At 36.9% G+C, this 6,013-nt stretch overlaps 1 pseudogene; it reads right to left on the reverse strand.

Moving 5' to 3' along the window:
- Positions 1 to 3,506: 3,506 nt before the first annotated feature.
- LOC149570404 (epoxide hydrolase 2 pseudogene) lies at positions 3,507 to 3,956 on the reverse strand (annotated as a pseudogene).
- Positions 3,957 to 6,013: the final 2,057 nt, after the last annotated feature.

Genomic DNA, 6,013 nt, shown 5'->3' on the forward strand with positions numbered 1-6,013 from the left:
TTCTTTCAAGATCAACTTTCTTCTCCTCTACGTTGGTCTATTAACTTGTTTCCTTGAGGACTTGGGGGTTAGATTTCTTTTCTAGGAAGTCTTTGATGATTGTGTAGTTGAATTGGTGATTTTCACAACACCTTTCTTTACTATGGCCTCTTGAGTTCTTGGGTCCTAGAACATGTTATCTTGGGGCTTACAGGGGCAATTGTTAGCATGAATGTTGATGATATTCCTATGGGGAAGTATCCTGGCATTTATGAAGCATTGGGGAGATTGTTAGCATGACTATGTGTGACATTCATGACTATGCTTGTCATTACTTCAACATACTAATGATAATGTGAAGACTAATAGAGTAGCAAAAAGAGATTGAAACCGTATGAATCAAGGATTTAAGATGGGATCAAGCAAAGTTGAGGAGGTTTTCTATAGAGTTTCTTAATGCTATGGTTAAGAGTACATGCAGAAAGTTGAAGACTGGTAATGGTTATTTGAGATTTTCTTAAGACATTATATAGATAGAGTTCCTAAGATGGTTTCTGGTGATTGGGCTATATCTTGTGTTGGTGTTTGAAAATGTTGTAGGTTTCCAATTACCCTGATGAGAATATGGTACATCTAGGGGCAACTAACTCCCATATTCAACATACTATTTCAGACACCGGGCCAACTATAAGGCTAGACCCTTCTTCACTTCAGGCTCTGCAAAACCTAGGCGGGTGGACCTCAGATTCAATCAATATGGTACCACTGCAAAAACATATTCTTGAATCTATTCAAAGCAGATAAAAGCCCTTATATCTTCTAACACTTATGCAATGACACAGATCTGCAGTAGCTAAAAGTAATTCCTATGATATTCACAAGCTGAGTGAGGGCATCACATTTAGGTTCTTCAACATGAAAGTGAAATAATGTTTGATTAATAATGTTGAATTCAACAAAACCTCAACTATGAAGCAGTAAGAACTAATGATCCTGTAGCTGACCAGTGCCTAATCCATTGGGAAAATCCATGAATCAAATGCATACATATGGATATTTGATACTTATTTTTATATTTAGATATATGATCTATCTATTCACCTTGTAAATAGACATCCATGTTCAATCTAGATCTCATTCTTACATGATATCCCCATTAGTAAACTTGCAACCCTGTTGATTTCCCTAAAGCATTTACATAACCCCTTGAGTTATAAGCAACAATGAAACAACATACAACCTTAAGGGACTACAACTACAACCTAAGCTCTTTGTTCAAAGATTATAGAACATTGAAGATCACTGATAAAGGAGACAAGATTCAAGATGAAACTCAACCTACTATTCTTTGTATTAATTTCCTTAAAATAATTCATTCATATGCATGAAATGAAAACACATAAAAACCTAATAGATATGAACTATTTGTATTAGCCTTTCTAATGTTGTTCATACAAGAGAATTATGTTGAAATAATGGTGTCACAGTATCAGGAATACATCAAGACTAGAACCAAAACCTAGTATCACAACAATGAGTAATTTTTCTCTAAAAAACCGGAACCAACAATGGTCTCACAGTGACAAACTGGAACCTCTACAATGAGAAAGAATGAGAAAGATATAGGAAGAAGTGAATTCTTGGATCTGTTGTAAAGATGACATGTGTCCACCCAAAATTCCCTCCCAAGAAGATGAAAAACCTCTTTCTACCCTCTCTCTGTAACTGCATATCAAACCATCATCAATTGGCCTCCAAAGAACACAAAATATCTGAGATATTTGATTGGAAATCGTAACTAATTTTGATGTAAAAATGAACTCAATGTAAAAGCAAAAAACCAGTTACAATATGACCTCCAAAATGCAAGAAAATAGTTTAAAGATGATTTTCTCCACATTCAGATCCCAACAAGCCTTTAAATCCGCCCTTTAACCAACTCTGATGCTCAATGATGAAAAACACCCATTCTACTGAGAATGCCCTAGATTTTACAAATTGTCTTATAGTGTGATCTGGTGAGTAGCTATGCAAAAAAAAACCTCAAAAATGGAAAATTCAAATATTCCTAGTTTCGGTGGTATATTGGAGCGTCTATTTTGGATAAAAACTGCTCTAATTATGCCTGTTTGAAGTTTAGGCCTCTATTCCATGGCTTTCAAAGCAATAAAATTGTAAAAAATTATCCCTTTTTAAAAGTCAAAACTATAGAATAAATCCTCATCTGGATTTAAAACTTTCTGACTTGCACGTAGTTCTAAGAAGAAAAAGAAATTTTTAATTTGAAACTTTAAAAAATTTCTTGCTTCTTCAATCTAGGTCAAACTTGGTTCACTGACCTGGCCACGTGTCATCTTCTAATTGGCTCAAGCTTGTACAGCTGGGCCACATCATCATTTCCACCTCAGCATGACATGTCAGTGTCGCTATGTCACTTTGTTATCTTCCCTAAAACTTTCCTTTGGTGAGATCGCGACGGTCGTCGGATGTGCCACGTGTCACCATTTGGTTCATTTGTGCAATCTGCTTGCCATGTCACTGCCTACTTGCCACATGTCATTCACTAGTTTTCTGATTGCATTGGAAGTAGGACCCACATTGCATTTTACCTTCGTCATATTGTCATGGTTTTTCGACAATTTGCTATGTTGCTACCAAAAAATTTTGCCGAGTTGTCAAATTTTGGATTTTTCCAACGCCTTCACATGCTAACATCATCATACTACTTTGTTTTCTTATTCACATGCTAACATCATCATACTACTTTGTTTTCTTATTTGGTCAAAATTTGGGATAAGTCATCTATAATTGTTCTTCAATTACAAGTCGGGTAGGCCCACCATGCAAGCTGCTGCCTTTCAAGAGGCATCTTTCTTTAACACATTGTGTTATGTGTGTGAAATGGTATTTAAAGGACTAATGGCTATGTTACCCACTCAATGTGGGATAAAGCCATTTCATGGTCTTTGCCTTTAGCTCTGTAGAGAACCAATGCTGGGTTTCTCTTTGTGTTAACGTGCCCCGTCCAATATAACCTCTTCCTTTTTAATGTGTGTGGAGCTATTTAAGCATGGACGTGAATGCTCTTTTTAAACTAGTCAGCTCCCTTGTTCCTTATGTGGAGCTACTACTACTAACGCTTTGGCACCTTCTTGTTGCTGGGTTTCTCCATGCTAGCTAGCGACTCAAATTACGGGTGTCTTTTTCTGTTCACAAGCAGAGTGTTTAAGGTCAGCGTAGACTACTCTTTTTAAACAACTCCCTTCATCTCTGCCTTCAATGCATGGGTATCTTTATTTATATTCCAGCTACTCATGTTTGCAGGCTTGTGGTCTTTTTAACATGCCTGCAGCTTTGCTTCTTGCATGTATGCTCCCCTGTCAGGCATGAATCTCCTTCAATGTGTGCAGATTCCTCCTTTTCTCAATACGTTGGCTTGGCTCTACTAAGCCATCTCGTTGGCATCTCTTGCTTATGCTTCCACATAAGGAGGCTCCTTTTTATGCCTAGCGACTTCCCCGTTGCTTCTAATGTCTTATATAAAACCCTTCTAGAAACAAATCCAGCTTAATAGTTTCTTGGACCAGTCTCAAATAAGGTATACCCATTGTTACAATGGCCTTCACTCGCTCAGGGTACAAAAGATATAGATAATATGCAATTGGTGCTCTAGAATCCTTGCCCTCAACAAATGATTTTTCAATGCCCAATGCATCAAGAAGGCCGACCATGTTCTCCATAAGATCTACATAGCTACCATTCTCTATCTCGACAGGTTGATCTAAGAGTCTGTAACCTCTAAAATCAGGGGCAATTGCGTGAAACCCTACATCTGCCAAGGCAATCATTTGATGACACCATGAATACCAAATCTCAGGAAATCCATGAAGCAACAATGCAGCTAGACTTGATCCAATCTCTGCAACATGTACTTTCAGCTCGCCAACATCAACATGCTTGTGTTGGATTTTCTCCATTAATATGAGCACTTGATTTTGAAAACAAATTAAATGTTGAGAGACAAAGAACAACTGCTATTAGGGGAGGGTTTGGGAGGTTCAGTGGTTCAATAGTGCAAAGGCTTGCTGACCAATAAAACAAAATAGTTGTGTTTGTCTCATGAAACTTAAATGCCTAGTCATCTGGCCTTATAGCATACCGAGTAATGACCAAACCATATGCTATACCTACATCTTCAACGTCTGGCCTATCTTTTCCACCAGTAAGCATGGCATGAAACCTCTTGCAGGCATGGGTATCCATCTTTTTATTTATGTGAATGATTTCTTCCTCAATATTTAGCTCTATTTTTTAATATATAGAACATTGTTCAATCAAGAAAAATGGCCCCTTGTACTTATTTGAACTCCTTCATTGTTGACAAGGTATCTAATCCCACACATTTGCGAGAATTCAAATGGCATCATGCATATGGTGAAAATGGAAACAATTAGAAACTGTCACATTCCTTTTCAAAAGACTTCAATTTGCACACCATCTTCATTAATCTAATGAAATTTGTCGAGCCCCAAAGTGGGTCTGGCTAAAAAAAATTCATTTTTGAACAAATGAAGTGCCAAACTAATCCATAGAATATCTGATACCAATTGGAATCAAGCTCAACCACTGAATCAACATTTGAAACTCATTTTATTCTTTTTTTGCGACCTGTCACTTTTGCGCCAGGAGGTTCATTGACTGGCCTTAAAAACTGACCCAAACCTTTGACCGGGCTCTGAAAATTGGCACGTTGATTTTTTGTTCTACATACTTGCACCTTGTCTAATCTCATCTCATGAAGAATTCAGGGTCAAAAGATATTTTCTATCAAAGTTACCTTCTCATAATTACCTGGAAGAAAACATGTTAGAAAACAAAAAACTGTGTTTGGATTTGGCTTTGAAAACTAAGTAGACGGACACTTGGGGGCACAAAAATGGGGCATTGGTTCACTATCATGAGGAGAATATAGATCTATGATCTAGCCTCATGATGAATAACTGGGCACAAATGGAAAGCGGTCAAAGTGGGCTACTCAAGATTTTGCAGATTGAAACAATGACAAAAAAGTGATTTTTGCAAACAGAATGGACCTAGAAAAGTGTGTAGACAGATTCGTCAAGACTTGAAACTTGGCACACTTAAAGTATTTTTAGAGAAAAACATAATGGTACAATCCATTTGATTTAGGCCATAACAGATTAGGAGTTATAACATCATGAATACGAGTATTGATAAATCTGCACTTACTGACACCAGTAAAAAGTTAGAAATTGTATTTGGAATCACGTTTGAAAACTGATCAAAAGGATTCATCATAAGCTCAAACTTGAAACATAGAAAGTATTTGACCTTGAAAATGCAATGCAAAAGGAAATTTAGCATTTCAATCAACTGGGTCAGAATTATAATATGTCAAACAGGGCCTCTCAGAATTATGTGCAAAGTGCATTCGGATGAAAATAATAAAATACCAACTTTGTGAGATTCAAAACCTGGTCAAACGGACTTGAAATGACTCAAAATATAAAACATAGGTTTTAGGATATGGACACTAGACACTCCCAAAGTGGCAAGTCATGAAACATTTCTGGGTGTGAGATATTCACTTGCAAACATAGGCTCCTGTTGTTGTAAGACACTGGGTGAAAATACAGATTTGATAATTGCTCAAAACAAGACTTCACGAAATGGCTCATAACGTCAATTTGACTTTATGAAAAAACAAGTGGATAGGCTGAATGAAAGGTGTTAGAAACATTAAACACCTCACAAGGCTCAAAGGTACAGTCGGGTGCATAGGCATCAAAAGCATTTATAGGGCTTGATTTCTTCAATAGAGCGCCAACATCTCCTAAGAAGGATAGAATCTGGGTGAGATCAATTAGATAGAGGTAGAAGACATCCTAATGATGATGTCAATAAGTGCAGAAGTCTGAGATAGCACGTGCAAAAGATTTGTAAAGACTATGAGCCGACAATATTATATAATTATGGAAAGATGTAATGAAGCATGCATTGTTTTATTTTAATG

The sequence above is a fragment of the Cupressus sempervirens genome, chromosome 3 (genome assembly GCF_028749045.1).
Source record: "Cupressus sempervirens isolate cs-2001-9-10 chromosome 3, ASM2874904v1, whole genome shotgun sequence".
Classification (NCBI taxonomy): Eukaryota; Viridiplantae; Streptophyta; class Pinopsida; order Cupressales; family Cupressaceae; genus Cupressus; species Cupressus sempervirens.